This window comes from Rhinopithecus roxellana, chromosome 3 (assembly GCF_007565055.1).
Source record: "Rhinopithecus roxellana isolate Shanxi Qingling chromosome 3, ASM756505v1, whole genome shotgun sequence".
Classification (NCBI taxonomy): Eukaryota; Metazoa; Chordata; class Mammalia; order Primates; family Cercopithecidae; genus Rhinopithecus; species Rhinopithecus roxellana.
Window position 1 is genome coordinate 102,334,901 of NC_044551.1, and position 18,268 is coordinate 102,353,168.

Genomic DNA, 18,268 nt, shown 5'->3' on the forward strand with positions numbered 1-18,268 from the left:
GCTATTTTCTATAGTGGCTGTATTAATTTACATTCCCACCAACAATGTAAAAGAATTCCCTTTTCTCTATACCCTCACCAATATTTGTTCTCATTTGTGTTTTTGATAATAGGCATTCTTACAGGAGTGAAGTAATATCTCATTGTGGTTTTAATTTGCATTTCCCTGATGACTAGTGACATTGAGCATATTTTCATATGCCCATTGAACATCTGTACATCTTCTTTTCAGAAATGTCAGTTTAGGTTCTTTGTCTATTTTTTAAATTGGATTACTTTCTTTTTATTTAATTGAATTCCTTATACACTTTGGGTATTAACCCTTATCAGATATATAGTTTGCCAATATTTTCTCCAACTCTGTAGGTTATCTCTTCACTGTGTTTATCATTTCCTATACTGTGAAGAAGCACTTTAGTTTAATGGAATCCCATTTGCCTATTTTTGCTTTTGTTGCCTGTGCTTTTTAAGTCAAAAAGTTATTGCCCAGATCAATATAATGGAGACTTTGCCCAATGTTCTCTTCAGACAGTTTCATTGCTTTGGCTCTTACATTTAAGTCTTTAATCTATTTTGAGTTGATTTTTGCAAATGGTGTAAGATAAAGGTCTAATTTTATTCTTCTGCACGTGAATATCTAGTTTTCCCAACACAATTTATTGAAGACAATGTCCTTTCTCCATTGTATGTTCTTGGCACCTTTGTCAAAAGTCAGTTGGCTGTAAATGTGTGGATTTATTTCTGGGATTTCTACTGTGTTCAGTTGGTGTATGGGTCTTTTATTTTCTTTCTTTCTTTTTTGACATCCAATGACCTTTGAACTTTTTATTAGCTTCCTGCTCCCCAAAGGGTACCCTGCTTCTGCTGGCTTAATGCCTCAGAACTTTGGTGTCGTTGGTCTCAGACACCATTTTGCCACCCACTGTCTGGCGGGTGGTGGTCTTTTGGATGGTTTGCGTGGAGTTACTGCTATCCAGGGCATCACCAAGGTTGAAGTCCTGGCCATCTTCCAGCAGGCAGCGGTAGGTGGCGATCTGGGCCTCCAGCTTGACCTTGAGGTTCAGCAGGTCCTCTTCTTGGTTCTTCTTCATGACGAGCAGATCTCCTTGAGAACCTCGATCTCTGTCTCCAGCTGCAGCCGAGTGACATTAGTGTCATCAATGACCTTGCAGAGTCTGTGGATGTCGTTCTGCACAGACTGGTGCATGGCCAGCTCTGTCTCATTCTTGACTCTAAAGTCATCAGCAGCAAGGCGGGCATTGTCAATCTGCAGAATTACGTGAGCATTATCCACAGTATTTGCGAAGATCTGAGTCCTCAGGTTCTCCATGGTCTTGAAGTAATGGCATCAGTCTCTGACCTGGGGTCCCTTCTTCTCCAAGTGCTCCCAGATTTTGCTCTCCAGCCTCCAGTTCTCGGTCTCCAGGCTCCTCACTCTGTCCAGGTAGGAGGACAGGCAGTCGCTCAGGCTTTGCATGGTCTCCTTCTCTTGCTGGATGCCTCCCATTCCTGCCAGACCCCCGGCCATCCCCGTGGCCAGGCTCCCGGACCCCATGCCGCCCCGGAAGCTGGTGGAGCAGGACACAGAGATCCGGGAACCAGAGGCCCCGGCGCCTGCATAGACGCTGCCTGCACTGCTGACTGGCCGGGCGCCATAGCTAGGCGCCTGGACAGAGCCCAGGGACCGGTAGTTGGTGGAGAAGGTGGAGTGAGTGGTGAAGTTCATGCTGTCCCGAGGGGAGGGCGACAGGACAGGACTCAGGCTTTGCCGACCCTATGTGTCCATTTTTATGCCACTACTATGCTGTTTTGATTACCATAGCTTTATATATTTTGAAGTCAGGTCGTATGATGCTTTTAGTTTTGTTCTTTCTGCTCTAGATTTCTTTGGTTATTCAAGGTCTTTTGTGGTTCCATACAAAATTTTGGATTGTTCTTTCTATTTCTGTGAAGAATGTGATTGGTATTTTGGTAGGGACTGAATTGAATCTGTAGATCACTTTGGGTAGTATGAACATTTTAACAATGTTAATTTTTCCAATTCGTGAATATGGGCTGTCTTTCCATTTAATTGTGTCTTCCTCAATTTCCTTCATCAATGCTTTATAGTTTCCAGTGTACCTCCTTGGTTAAATTCATTTTTAAGTATTGTTTTTATCTTTTTTGTAGCTCTTATAAATATTTTTTATTTCTTTTTCAGATAGTTTGCTGTTAGTATACAGAAACACTACTGATGTTTGTATGTTGATTTTGTATCATGCAACGTTTCTGAATTCACTTATTGGTTCTAACAGTTTTTCAGTGGAGTCCCTAGAGTTTTCCATATATAAGATCATGTTGTCTGCAAGTGGGGAAAATTTAACTTATTCCTTTCTAATTTGGATGCCTTCTGTTTCTCCTTTTGCCTGATTGCTCTGCCTAGGATTTCCAGTAATATGTTTAATAAAACTGCCAAGAGGCTAGATCTTAGAAGAAAACTTTCAACTTTTCCCTATTTGGTATGACTTTAGATGTGGGTTAGTCATATATGACCTTTATTATTTTGAGGTATGTTTCTCCTATACTTAATTTGTTGAGATTTTTATCAAGAAAGGATGTTGAATTTTATCAGATGCTTTTTCTGTACCTACTGAAATTATCAGATGATTTTTGTCCTTGATTTTATTAATGTGATGTATTATCTTTATTGGATTTGCTTATAGTGAATTATCCTTGAATCCCTGGGATGTATCCCACTTGATCATGGTGAATAATATTTTTAATGCACTATTAAATTTCATTTGCTAGTATTTTGCTGGAAATTTTTGCATCAGGCACATTGTCCTGTAGTTTTTTACTTTTTGTAGTGCTCTTGTCTGGCTTTGGTATCAGATCAAAGTGTCCTCAAAATGAGTTTGGATGTATTTCTTCCTCTTCATTTTTTGAAAAGAGTTTGAGAAGAATTTGTGTTTGGTAGAATTCAACCATAAAACAATCTGGAACTGGGCTTTTCTCTTTTTTTTTTCTTTTTTTTTTTTTTTTTACTTTTAAGTTCAAGGGTACATGTGCATGTTTGTTATGTACCTACACTTGTGTCTTGGGGGTTTGTTGTACAGATAATTTCATCACCCAGGTATTAAGCCTAGTACCCATTAGTTATTTTTCCTGGTGTTATCCCTCCTCCCACCCTCCACCCTCCAATAGGCCCCAGTGTGTGTTGTTCCCCTCTATGTGTCCATGTGTTCCCATCATTTAGCTCCCAATTATAACTGAGAACATACAGTATTTGGTTTTCTGTTACTGCATTAGTTTGCTAAGGATAATGGCCTCCAGCTCATCCATGTTCCTGCAAAGAACATGATCTCATTCTTTTTTATGGCTGCATAGTATTCCATGGTATATATGTAACATGTTTTCTTTATATAGTCTATCACTGATGGGCTTTTAAGTTGATTCCATGTCTTCACTATTATGAATAGTGCTGCAATGAACATACATGTGCATGTGTCTTTATGACAGAATAATTTATATTCCTTTGGGTATATACACAGTAATGGGATTGCTGGGTCAAATGGTAGTTCTGTTTTTAGCTTTTTGAATAATTGTCACACTGCTTTCCACAATGGTTGAACTAATTTATACTCCTACCAACAGTGTATAAGTGTTCCCTTTTCTCTGCAACCTAGCTGGCATCTACTATTTTTGGACTTTTTAATACTGGCCATTCTGACTGGTGTGAGATGGTATCTTATTGTGGTTTTGGTTTACCTTTCTCTAATGATTGAGTTTTTTGTTGGCCACACGTATGTCTTCTTTTGAAAAGTGTGTGCTTATGCCCTTTGCCCACTTTTTAATGGGGTTGCTTGTTTTTTGCTTGTAAATTTGTTTCGTTCCTTACAGATGTTGGATATTAGACCTTTGTCAGATGATAGTTTGCAAACATTTTCTCCCATTCTGTAGGTTGTCTGTTAACTCTGTTGATAGTTTCCTTGGCTGTGCAGAAGCTCTTTAGTGTAATTAGATCACATTTGTCAATTTTCACTTTTATTGCAATTGCTTTTGGCATCTTTATCATGAAATTGTTGCCTATTCTTGCGTTCAGAATGGTGTTATCTAGGTTGTCTTCCATGATGTTTACAGTTTTGGGGTTTACATTTAATTCTTTAATCCATATTGAGTTGATTTTTGTATATGGTATAAGGAATGGGTTCAGTTTTGATCTTCTGCATAAGCCAGTTATCCCAGCACCATTTATTAAATAGTGAGCTCTGTCTCCATTGCTTGCTTTTGTCAGTTTTATTGAAGATCAGATGGTTGTAGGTGTGTAGCTTTATATCTGGGTTCTCTATTCTGTTCCATTGGTCTATGTGTCTGTTTTTGTACCAGTACCATGCTGTTTTGGTTACTATGGCCCTGTAGTATAGTTTGAAGTCAGGTAGCATGATGCCTCCAGCTTTCTTCTTTTTAGTTAGGATTGCCTTGGCTATTTGGGCTCTTTTTTGTTTTAATACGAATTTTTAAATAATTTTTTTCTAGTCCTGTGAAGAACGTCATCGGTAGTTTAGTACAAATAGCACTGAATCTTTATATTGCTTTGGGCAGTATAGCCACTTTAATGATACTGATTTTTCCTATCAATTTGTATGAAATGTTTCCCCATTGTTTGTGTCATCTCTGATTTCTTTGAACCGTGTTTTGTAGTTCTTATTATAGAGATCTTGTTAGCTGAATTCCTAGGTATTTTACTCTTTCTGAGGCAATTGAGAATGGGAACACATTCCTAATTTGTCTTTTGGGTTAGCCATTGTTGGTGTAGGAATGATAGTGGCTTTTTTCTTTTGACTTTCTATCCTGTGAGCTTAAGGAACCATTTGGCCAATACTATGGGGTTTTCTAGATCTAGAATCATGTCATCTACAAACAGGGATAGTTTGACTTCCTCTCTTCCTATGTGGATGCCCTTTATTTCATTCACTTGCCTAATTGCTCTGGCCAGGACTTCCAATACTATATTAAATAGGAATGGTAAGAGAGGGCATCCTTGTCTTGTGCCAGTTTTTAAGGGGAATGCTTCTAGCTTTTGCCCACTTGGTATGATGTTGCTGTGGATTTGTCATAGATGGCTGTTATTATTTTGAAGTATGTTCCTTCAAAACCTAGCTTACTGAGAGTTTTTAATATAAAGGGTGTTGAATTTTATTGAAAGCATTTTCTGCATCTATTCAAATAAGTATGTGGTTTTTATCTTTAGTTACGTTTATGTAATGAATCACATTTGTTGGTTTGCTTATGTTGAACCAACCTTGCTCCCAGGGATAAAGCCTACTTGATCATGCTGGATAAGCTTTTTGATATGCTGCTGGATTTGGTTTTCCAGTATTTTGTTGAGGATTTTTACATCAATGTTCACCAAGGATATTGGCCTAAAGTTTCCTTTTTTCTTGTGTCTCTGCCAGGTTTTGGAATCAGGATGATGCTGGCCTCATAGAATAAGTTAAGGAAGAGTCTGTCCTCCTCAATCTTTTGGAACAGTTTATTAGGAATCATGCCAGCTCTTCTTTGTACATCTGATAGAATTCAGCTGTGGATCATCTGGTCCTGGGCTTTTTTTGGTTGGCAGGCCATTTGTTACTGATTCAATTTGGAGCTCATTATTGATCAGTTCAGGGATTCAATTTCTTCCTGGTTCAGTCTTGGGAGGGTGTATGCATCCAGGAATTTATCCATTTCTTATTGATTTTCTAGTTTCTGTGCATAGACCTGTTCATAATATTCTGTGATGATTATTTGTATTTCTGTGGGGTCAGTGGTAATATCCCCTTTGTCATTTCTAATTGTATTTATTTGGATCTTCTCTCTTCTTTATTAATCTAGCTAGTGATCTATATATTTTTGTGAATTTTTTCAAAAAACAGACTCCTAGATTTGTTTATCTTATGAATGTTTCTTCATGTCTCAATCTTCTTCCATTCAACTCTGATTTTGGTTATTCCTTGTTTTCTATTAGCTTTGGGGTTGGTTTGTTCTTGCTTTTCAAGTTTTTTTTTAAGTGATGTTAGGTTGTTAATTTAAGATCTTTCTAACTTTTTGCTGTGGGCCTTTAATGCTATAAATTTCCTGCTTAACATTGCTTTAGCTGTGTTCCAGAGATTCTGGTATGTTGTATGTTTGTTCTCATTAGTTTCAAAGAACTTTTAGATTTCTGCCTTAATTTCAGTATTTACCCAAAAGTCATTCAGAAGCAGGTTATTTGATGTTCATGTAATTGTATGGTTTTCAGTGATTTTCTTAGTCTTGACATCTAATGTTATTGTGCTGTGGTCCAAAAGAGTGTTCGTTTTTTTATTATTTCAGTTCTTTTGCCCTTGCTGTAGAGTGTTTTGTGTCTGATTGTGTGGTCAGTTTTAGAATATGTGCCATGTGGTGATGAGAAGAATGTATATTCTGCTGTTTTGGGGTGGAGAGTTCTGTAGAACTCATTTATCACATCCATTTGATCCAGTGCTGAATTTAGGTCCTGAAGATCTTTCTTAATTTTCTGCCTCAATGATTTGTTCATTACTTTTAGTGGGGTGTTGAAATCTTCAACGATTTATTGTGTGGGAGGCTAGGTCTCTGTGGGTCTCTAAGAACTTGCTTTATGAATCCAGGTACTCCTGTGTTGAATGCGTATATATTTAGGACAGTTAGCTCTCCTTGTTGAATTGAACTTTTGCCATTATGTAATGCCCTTCTTTGTCTTTTTTTATCTTTGCTGGTTTAAAGTCTCCCTTGTCAGAAACTAGGATTGCAACACCTGCTTTTTTCTGATTTCCATTTGCTTGATGTATTTTCCTCCACACTTTATTTTGAACCTGTGGGTGTCATTATGTGTGAGATGGGTCTGTTGAAGACAGCATATCATTGGGGATTGCCTTTTTGAATCCAGCTTGCCACTCTGTGTCTTTTAATTGGGGCATTTAGCCCATTTACCTTCAAGGTTAGTATTGATATGTGTAGATTTGACCCTGTCATTGTATTGTTAGCTGGTTATTATACTGGTTTGTTTGTGATTGCTTTATTGTGTCACTGGTCTGTGTATTTAAGTGTGTTTTTGTACTGGTTGATAACAGTCTTTCCTTTCCATATTTATTGCTTCCTTTAGGAGCTCTTGTAAGGCAGGTTTGGTGGTAAAAATTCCCTCAGCATTTGCTTGTCTGAAAAGAATCTTATTTCTCCTTTGCTTACAAAATTTAGTTTGGCCAGTGTAAAATTCTTGGCTGGAATTTCCTTTCTTTAACAATGTTGAATATTGGCCTCCAATCTCTTTTGGGTTGTAGGGTTGCTGCTGAGAGGTCTGCTGTTAGTCTTATGGGCTTCCTTTTCTAGGTGACATGACCTTTCTCTCTAGCCGCCTGTAACATTTTTTCTTTCGTTTTGACATTGGAGAATCTGAGGATTATGTGTCTTGAGGAGGATCTTCTTGTGACTTATCTTACTGGGTTTATCTGCATTTCCTGAATTTGAAGTTTGGCCTATCTAGCTAGTTTGGGGAAGCCCTCATGGATGATTTCCTGAAATACATTTTTCAAGTTGCTTCCAGTCTCCCCATTTCTTTCAGGCACACCAGTGAGTTATAGATTTGATCTCTTTACATAATCCCATATTTCTTAAAGGTAATGTTCGTTCCTTTTTATTCTTTTTCTCTGTTTTTGTCTAACTGTCTTATTTCAGAAAGCCTATCTTCAAACTCTGAGATTCTTTATCTTAGTCTATTCTGCCACTAGTACTTGCAATTGCATAAAATTCTTGTAGTGTGTTTTTCAGCTCTAACAAGTCAATTACATTCTTTTCTATACTGGCTATTTTGTCTATTAGCTCCTGTATCATTTTATTGTGATTTTTAGCTTCCTTGGATTGGGTTTCAACATGCTCCTGCATCTCAATGATCTTTATTCCTAGGTTTATTTGAATTCTATTTCTGTCATTTCAGCCATCTCAGTACAGTTCTGAATCTCTACTGGAGACCTAGTGTGGTTGTTTGGAGGAAAGATAGCACTCTGGATTTTTGAGTTTTCAGAGTTCTTGCACTGGTTCTTTCTCATCTTCCCGGGCTGATGTTCCTTCAGTCTTTGAAGTTACTGCCCTTTTATCCTATTTGATGACCTTGAGAATTTGACTGTGGTATAAGGTGGTTTCATTTATGGAAGATTTGAGGGAGTCATGGCTCAGCTCACAACTCCTGGACTGTATGCTCTAACTCTGGGGAACTGGTATCAGTCCCCAGAATTTGTTCTCTGGTAACTTGAGATTAGGAACCCACTGCTCTGGCAGTGCCACAGTGCTCCAGGACCAGGGTGTCATAGCACTCTGATGGATGGTGACACTCAAACCTTTTTGTATGGTGGCAGCAGCAGGATCTGTCCTCATTTGCATGTGCCAGTGGCAGTGGCGGCAGCAGCAGCAGAGCAGGGTGGACTTCTCTGCTGTGGCAGGATGCTGGCGGGTTCTGGGGCGCTGGCCTCTGAGAAGGCATTCACCGTAGCAGAGGAGGCAGCATGGCTGAGGGCGCCTCTGGCAATTATGTGCACAGTGGTGCTGGTGATGGTGTTAGCACAGTGGGCAGGGTGCTGGTGGGCATAGGACTGAGCGTGCCCTCTATGAGCATTCACACAGGTGGAGATGGCTGCTCAGGGTGGGGAAGGGCCCACGCTTCTCTGTGCCTAGTTTCACTCCTATGGCAGTGTTGTCACAGGGGTGGGGTGCAGGGGGTCGGCTGGCAGGCTCTGTGCCTGCCAAGGCTTTAACTGCAATGGAGATTTGGCAGGGTTTGGGGTGGCAGGGAGCCAGGGGATAGAGTGTACTCATGCTGGCATTTCTTCTTGGTTATTCAGTTTGTTGGGCGTATAATTGTCCATAATAGTCTCATAATCCTTTATATTTCTGTGTTATCAGTTTTAATGTCTCCTTTTTCCTATCTGATTTTATTTGAGTCTTCTTTTTTTCTTAGTCCAACTGGCAGGTTTATTAATTTTATCTTTTTTCAAAAACAAAAACACAACTCTTTGTTCTGTTGATCCTTTCTATTGTTTTTCTAGTCTCTATTTTATTTGTTTCTGCTCTGATGTTTATTATTTCCTTCCTTCTACTAATTTGGGGCTTAGTTTATTCTTTTTTCAAGTCCTTGAAATAAAATATTAGGTTGTTTACTTGATATCTTCTTTTTTGATGTAGGTGTTTATTGCTATAAACTTCCATCTTAGAAATGCTTTTGCTGCAGCAAAATAAACTACCATCAGAGTGAGCAGACAGCCTACAGAATAGGAGGAAATTTTTGCAATCTACTTATCTGACAAAGGGCTAATATCCAGAATCTACAAAGAACTCAATCAAATTTACAAGAAAAAAACAACCCCATCAAAAAGTGGGCAAAGGATATGAACAGACACTTCTCAAAAGAAGACATTCATACAACCAACAGACACATGAAAAAATGCTCATCATCACTCGCCATCAGAGAAATGCAAATCAAAACCACAATGAGATACCATCTCATACCAGTTAGAATGGCAATCATTAAAAAATCAGGAAACAACAGGTGCTGGAGAGGACGTGGAGAAATAGGAACACTTTTACACTGTTGGTGGGACTGTAAACTAGTTCAACCATTGTGGAAGACAGTGTGGCGATTCCTCAAGGATCTAGAACTAGAAATACCATTTGACCCAGCCATCCCAGTACTAGGGATATACCCAAAGGACTATAAGTCATGCTGCTATAAAGACACAGGCACACGTATGTTTATTGTGGCACTATTCACAATAGCAAAGACTTGGAATCAACCCAAATGTCCATCAGTGACAGACTGGATTAAGGAAATGTGGCACATATACACCATGGAATACTATGCAGCCATAAAAAAGGATGAGTTCATGTCCTTTGTAGGGACATGGATGCAGCTGGAAACCATCATTCTCAACAAACTATTGCAAGAACAGAAAACCAAATACTGCATGTTCTCACTCATAGGTGGGAATTGAACAATGAGATCACTTGGACACAGGAAGGGGATCATCACACACCGGGTCTTATTGTGGGGAGTGGGGGGAGGGATAGCATTAGGAGATATACCTAATATAAATGACTAGTTAATGGGTGCAGCACACCAACATGGCACATGTATACATATGTAACAAACCTGCACGTTGTGCACATGTACCCTAGAACTTAAAAAAAAAAAAAAAAAGAATTGCTTTTGCTGCATCCCAGAAGTTTTGATATGTTGTATTTCCATTTTCATTTGCTCAAGGTATTTTTAAATTTTACTTGTAATTTCTTCATTGACCTATTGGTTGTTCAAGATGTTGATTTTTCATGTATTTGTGAATTTTTCAAAGTTCTTCCTGTTATTTTTTTTGTACTATTCTGGTCAGAAAAGATACTTGATGTGATTTCAATCTTCTTAAACTTGTTAAGATTTGTTTTGTGACTTAATGCATGATCTAGCCTAGATAATGTTCCATCTACACTTAAGAAGCATGTAATTTCTGCAACTCTTGAATGAAATGCTCTGTATATATCTGTTAGGTCTATTTGGTCTAAAGTGGAGTTTGAGTCCAAAGTCTCAATGCTAATTTTCTGTCTGGATGATTTTTCCATTGCCGAAAGTGGGGTGTTAACGTCCTGTACTGTTACTGTACATACTATTATTGTCTATCTCTCCCTTTAAATCTGTTAATATATGTGTTGTATGTTTAGGTGCTCTAATGTTGGATGCATATATATTTGTAATTGTCATACCAGGTCCTCCTGCAGATTAACCCCTTTATCATTATATAATGGCCTTTTTCATCTTATTTCAGTTTTTTACTTAAAGTCTATTTTGTCTAATACTCATCTAATATGCACCTAATATGCATCTAACACTTTTAATTTCCACGTGCATGTAGTATCTTTTTTCATCCCTTCTTTCAGTCTATGTGTGTCCTTACAGCTGAAGTGAGTCTCTCATTTGCAGCATATACTTAGATCTCATCTTTTTAAAAATCCATTTAGCCATTCTGTGTCTTCTGATTGGATAATTTAACGTATTTATATTAAAAGTAATTATCGCTAGATGAGGACTTAACCACTGCCCTTTCACTTGTTTTCTAGTTGTTCTGTAGATTATTTGCTCCTTTCATTCTCTTTTGCTGTCTTCCTTTATGATTAAGTGTTTTTCTCTAGTAGTATGTTTTTATTCCTTTTTTGTACGCATCTACTGTAGGTTTTTGCTTTGTGATCACAATGAGGCTTACCAAAAAAAAAATCTTATAATCAAAACAAGTTATTTTAAGGTGATAAATTAACTTCAATTAAAAAAAAACAACTTTACACTTTTACTCCACTGCCCCTGACTTTGAATTTTTATCATAATTTACATCTTTTTGTATTGAATATCCCTTAACAAATTATTATAATTATTTTTAATAGTTTGTCTTTTAATCGTCACACTAAAGGTACAAGTGATCTTTTTTTTTTTTTTTACCACGATTACAGTATTAGAGTATTCTGAATTTGATTGTATCCCTACATTTACTAGCAAGTTTTATACTCTCAGATGTTTTCATGTTACTCATTAGCATCCTTTTCTTTCAGCTTGAAGAACTGTCTTTAGCATTTCTTGTAAGACAGGTCTGATGATGATAAACTTCTTCAGCATTTGTTTGTGTGGGAAAGTATTTATCCTTTTCTCCTTCTTCTTTATTTTTTTTTTTTCATTTTGAGACAGGGTCTCACACTGTCACCAAGGCTGGAGTACAGTGGCATGATCATGGCTCACTGCAGCCTCCGCCTCCCACGTTCAAGCGATTCTCCCGCCTCAGCCACCCAAGTAGCTGGGATTACAGGTATATGCCACCACACCGTGCTAATTTTTTGTGTTTTTAGTAGAGATGGGGTTTTGCCATGTTGGCCAGTCTGGTCTCAAACTCCTGGCCTCAAGTGATCCATCCACCTTGCCCTCCAAGTGCTGGGATTATAGGTATGAGTTGCCATGCCTGACCCTTCATTTATAAAGAACAGGTTTTCTGGGTACAGTATTCTAATTGGTAGTTGTTGTTGTTTCTTCCCTTCACCACTTTGAGTATATCATCTCAGTCTCCTGGCCTGTAAGATTTCTAGTGAGAAGTCTGCTGCTATGTGTACTGGAATTCCTTTATATGTTATTTGCTTCTTTTCTCTTGCTGCTTTCAGGATTCTCTATCTTAGATGTTTGACATTTTGATAATAAAATGTCTTGAAGTAGCCCTATTTGGACTGAATCTGACTGAAGATCTTTGACCTTCCTATAATTAGATATTTATATCTTTCTCCAGGTTGGGAAAGCTTTTTGGCTATCATTTCTTTAAACACACTTTTTGTCCCTTTATTTTTCTCTTCTGCTTCTCTAACTCCTATGACTCAAATATTTTCTCTTTTGATACGTTCTCACAAATCCCATAAGCTTTCCTCATTTTTTTTCATTATTTTTCCTTTTTCCTCTCTATTTATTTTGAAATAACCTGCCTTTGAGTTCACAATTTTGCTTGATCAGTTCTGCTGTTTATGTTCTCTATGGCATTTTTTATTTTGTTCATTGTATTTCTCAGTTTCAGGATTTCTATTTGATTTTTATTATTATTTCATTCTCTCTGTTAAATTTCTTGTTCTGATCACTTATGGTCTTCTTTTTATTGAATTGTTTCTCTGTATTTTCTTGAAGTTCGCTGAAAATGGTTACTTTCACTTCTTTATCAGGCAGCACAGTCATTCATCTCCATTTCCTTAGGGTTGGTCACTGGCACTTTATTTTGTCCATTTGGTGATAACATATTTCCCTGATTATTCTTGATCTTTGTTGTTCATTGATGTCTGAGCAGAGATTCTAGGTAAATCATCTGGCATGCTCTCTAAAGCTGGTACCACTGAAGAACCATTGAGACACTGAGGGATGCCCTGATCCTGGGATCACTGCAGCCATATGATGGCAGGCTGGGATCTCATGTCTGCTGAGGATATCATGGAGCTGGGATGTGACTGAAACTCACAGCTGCTGAGGTTTACCTTCCACTGGGGGTTGTCCAGAGCCCAAGGTCACTGTAGTAAGCTGTCGGCGATGCATACAGCAGACTGAGTTCACCTCATAGAAGCTATGGGTTCCTGCTGATGCCAGGGCATGTCTGGAGGCTCGGTCTGCAGGAACTCCCCTAAAGTCAGGGGTTGTGGGAGGTCTGCCTGGTGCTACCTAACTTTAGGTTTGAAGACAAAATCCTATGCTCACTTCTCTTCCCTCCAATTTCATGATATCTTTTCACTTTGCTGCCTGGGGTTGGGAAAAGAGTGACATGGGTAACGTGAAACTGTCCTTTCTACTCCCTTCAATGCATTATTTTTAATAATTGTGCTATTACTGGCCGGGCATGGTGGCTCACACCTGTAATCCTAGCACTGTGGGAGGTTGAGGCAGGCAGATGGCCTGAGCTCAGGAGTTCAAGACCAGCCTGGGCAACATGGTGAAACCCTGTCTCTACTAAAAAGTACAAAAAATTAACCGGGCATGGTGGTATGTGCCTGTAGTCCCAGTTATTTGGGAGGCTGAGACAGAAGAATTGCTTGAACCCAGGAGGCAGAGGTTGCACCACTGCACTCCAGCCTGGGTGACAGAGCAAGACTCTGTCTCAAAAAAAGAAAAAAAAAAAAACCTGTGCTATTACCAAGTACCATGATTGTTCACTCAACTCAGCTCCTGTGAAGATATTTTTGTACATGGATAGTTGTTCAAACTGGTTTCTGCAAGGGGAAAGCACTAAAAAGTCCTGTTCTGCCATCTTGCTTTGCCTTCTTCCCTTCTTCTCCATTTCTTTTTTTAAACGTGAATAAAGGAGACATAATCTACTCTGCCAAACTGGTCCTCTTGCAGAATACAGACTCAGCAGAAGGACAGTCTTGACCATGAAAGCTTACCAGTCCAGATGCCAGAACTTGTTTAATACATTTGGATGGAGATCTCTCTACATCTTTAGTACATAGCATAATACAAAATACAGAGTGCATAGTTTTCTGATTTCCTAAGCACTGCATAATAAGTTTAATAGTTCACATTAGTTAGGGCAGTACTTTTCAAGCATTTTTTAAAAGAAGAACCCATTTTTGAAGCATTTTTCCTGGAATCTTAGTGTAACAAAAGGAAAGAGAGGGTAACAGTAATAGAGTAGCTAAGAAAAGTGTAACAAATTGACTCTTTAGAAAGGTGCAGCAGGGTTAAAAGAAGTCAAAAAGGCTGATAATATTCCTGGGTGTGGTATTTCACTGGAAGAAGCTGCTGTTGACCAACAGACTTTCTAAAGCCTGGTTACTGAAGCAAGGCACTTGCTGATCAGCTGTTGTCTAGAAGCATGGGGCTGTCATTAACTTGCTTTCTTTCAGAAGACTAGACTGAAGCTGTTGTTGACTAGCTTATTTTCAGAAGCATGGCCAAGGGATGGCATTGACTGATTTTTTTGTGTATTTATTAAAGTTATCTTAAATTAACAGCGGTTACTTGTTCACAACTTGGGGCTTTGGCTAAAATTCAAATAGCCTTTTTCTTTCTCAAATATAAGTACTTTCAAGTCTTAATCCCCACTTTTGGTATTCATTCAAACCTGCAGGAGAGATAAAGTATTGTTCAGATGTTTACTTGTGGAGGAATAATTTTCAGCTGCTGTTACCACGTAAGTAATTTAAGCATTCCACATTACTGTGGAGTAAAAATGGCTCTAATTGCCAATATTCTTGTAATTTACATATTTTTAAAAGGCCTAATAAATACAGGACATGTAGGGCACCCTGACAAAGTCAATACAGGATTCAGGACAAAATACTGTACAAGAAAGACATGATTGATTTTCTACCTATATGACATTTAAAATGAGATGTTCATTTCCAAGACTTAATTTAAGATGGCTAGAATGTAATGGTATAAGCATAATTGACATGTTAAAATGATTTTTTTTTTTTTTTTTTTTTTTTTTTTGCAATGAGGAGGATGAGGGTGAAAAAAGAAGATAAAAATCACAAAAGGGATTGTTATATATACCATCTGGTTAGAGATGACCAAATGATTGACTCCAGAGAACTGAGCAGGAAGTCTGAAAACAATAACAAGAAGTCTTCACACTAATGCTTATACAAGACTATGATCAAGAAAACTTACATACAAATCAGGGTAGTGCAAGGAAGACATAGAAATCATTGACATGGTATGATGAGGTTTCTGACTGGAATACACACTTATGAGAAGGAAGAGGCAGAGGAGTATACTGAGAGGACGTATACTTGCAATGAAATTTAGTACACCCAAGGTAAATGCTGTCCGGAGCCATGAGGCCTGGAATTAGCCGACCTCTGTTGCTTGATCTCCGCAAAGCGGAGACAAGAGGGCACATTCCCGGGTTCTTTATTTACAAACCCTTCCCGCGCGCGCCCAAAGCTTTTCCCGCGCGCGCCTAAGTTTCTCCCGCGCGCGCCAAAACTGTTCCCGCGCGCGCCAACCTTTCCCGCGCGCGCCAACCTTTCCCGCGCACGCCAACCTTTCCCGCGCGCGCGCAAACATTTTCCCGCCCAGGAAGATATGCAGCCCAGGGTGCAGGTGCGATCTCGCGCCCGGGAAAAGTACAAACCCACGGCGCATGCGCGATTGTAATTTGAGAAGACCCGGTCCCCCGTCACTGCCCTGGCCCAACCTCTTCCCCTGCCAGCCTATATAAGGCATGACCCTACACTCAATAAACGAGACTTGATCAGGCTATTTGTCTTGTCTCCATTTCTTGTGTTTTCTTGTCTCCTCCATTCCCACTCCCCCTTCCAGGGCCCGTTCGACTGTCCTGCAGGTCGGGACAAAATGCACTGTGGAAAATATTTGGGCAAAGAGAGGGGAAATTAAGATAGTACTATGAAAGTACATTACAAAATGCCAGGTCAAAGAAAATCAGTATTGAAGCACACAAGCCACTGCCTGACACGAGGTGTTCAAGAGGAGCATAAATACTAAACATAAAATTGAGTAGTGATAAAGATCCCCGATTGTCTGGAAATTTCTAGTTCTTATTTTACTTAAGCTAGAGTTTCTGATGTTCTCACTCCTTTGTGGGAGCTAAAAATCAATACAATATATCTCATGGAGATAGAGAGTTGAAGGATTGTTATGAGGCTTCGAAGGGTAGCGGGGAGGGAATGGGGTAGGATAAACTGAGGATGGTATTAATGGGCACAAAATATAGTTCGATCGAGGTGGGTATGGTGGCTCACACCTGTAATCCCAGAACTTTGGGAGGCTAAGGTGGGCGGATCACTTAAGATCAGGAGTTCAAGACCAGCCTAGCCAACATGGTGAAACCCCATCTCTATGAAAAATACAAAAATTAGCCCGGCGTAGTGGTGGCACACACCTGTAGTCTCAGCTATCGGGAGGCTGAGATAGGACAATCAGTTAAACCAGAAGTTAGCCGAGATCACGCCACTGCACTCCAGCCTGGGAGACAGAGCGTCTCAAATACACACACACACACACACACACACACACAGTTAGATCAAATGAGTAAGATCTAGCATTTGGTAGCACAAGGTGACTATAGTCAACAATAATTTATTACATATTTTAAAATAACTAAGAGTGGAATTGGAATGTTCCTAACACAAAGAAATGATAAATGCTTGAAGTGCTGGATACCTTAATGACCCTGACTTCATTATTACACATCGTATGCCTGTATCAAAACATCACAGGTACCCCATATAGATACCTATCATGTACTTGTAATAACTAAAAACAAAAACAAAAACACTTTAAACCCAGAAACTCTGTAAATTCTTTATATGCCTAAAATCTAATCTTCCAGGAAACAGAGAAAGCAAAAATTGAAGCTACTATTCTGGACCACAAAAATGACCAGCAAGAGGAATGTGTTCATAAAGCAGAATGGTCGGCCACCTTGAGAGAATGTGAGCATCTCATCTTAGCTTTATGATAACCTTGTGAAAAGAACTCAAGACTCTGATTTCATTTCTGCAATGAAAAGTGATCCTAAAAAGAAAAAACGTTTGAGAAAACAGTCTCCTTTCTAACAAGCTCAGCTTTTAAAAGGATACAGGAAATAAATGTTAAAAAAATAAATAAATAACATCTTTAAGGTTTCGTATAAGCTGGAGATTCTTTTTAATGCTAAAGCCAACAAAAAAAAGAGCTTTATAATCTGTATGTGGAGCCATATGTAAAGGCTGAGGAATGAGGAAGAGAATGTAAGGCTCAGCTTTTTTAAAATCAAGAATAATCTTTAGCCTTAAAAGTTAAGGGGGTGGGGGGGAAATGGCAAGAAGGAAATAAAATCCAAAACTAAATTCAATTCCTTTTTTGATAGCATAATGAGAATGACAGGGCATGGAAACAGACCAAATGGTTTACTTGGATTTCAGCAAAGCTTCTGATAAATTACTATTAGCTAATAGTAATTAAGTGGTGTTGAAGGATTCATACATTACAGAGAACATTTAGACATGTTATTGGTTCAATGGATTGATATTGACCCTAACATGGACTACAGCTGCTTCAGACAGGACTTTGCCCTGGCCCTCTCCTGTTGTCATTTTTATCAATAAGGGTATAAAATTAAATATTTTGAACTTGTTGATGTCATTAAGTGAGGCAGAATGGCAACTGTACAATGTGACAGAATTAGGGCCCAATATTTTTAAACACATAGGAATAATGGTGTCAGTCTAGGAAGACAAAGTCTAACACCAGACCTTACTCTTATCTTAAAGAGCAGAAGTGTACACATTGTATGAGAAATTAAGGTGTTGCTCAGTTTAAAATCGTACTTTTAATGAAGGTAATGGTAAATGCATTGAGCTATTATAAAGATCATCCACTAATCCTCAGAATCACCCTTCAAAGTAGGCATTATCTCCAGTTTAAGGTGAAGAAACAGGGTGAGTTAACTTGCCACAGTTCTCACAAGAAGTTTAAACTAAAATTAAATTCGTCTAATCCTGACATTTATGGGCTAAGGCTGCACACTGCTTCAACATCTAAGTTAATATGTGAGCTCATTTGATTACTAACTCCCTATGTACTGTGGTTGCATTTTCTGTAATATTTTAATTCTTGGTGCTATTTCAAAATGAAATTTTCTTTCATAAACAGAGGAGAAAAGGTCATCTTTTGGTAAGCAGTTTCATGCAATTAAGTAAAAACTAATTTACTTCAAACATTCAAATCTTTCCAGTGTGGCATAGACCAAATGTTGGCAAAC

At 38.6% G+C, this 18,268-nt stretch overlaps 1 pseudogene across 1 annotated transcript; it reads right to left on the reverse strand.

Moving 5' to 3' along the window:
* Nucleotides 1-868: 868 nt before the first annotated feature.
* LOC104665600 lies at nt 869-1,762 on the reverse strand (annotated as a pseudogene). The gene has a single exon (XR_004056231.1). The product of XR_004056231.1 is annotated as a keratin, type I cytoskeletal 18 pseudogene (transcript).
* Between the last annotated feature and the right edge of the window lie 16,506 nt (nt 1,763-18,268).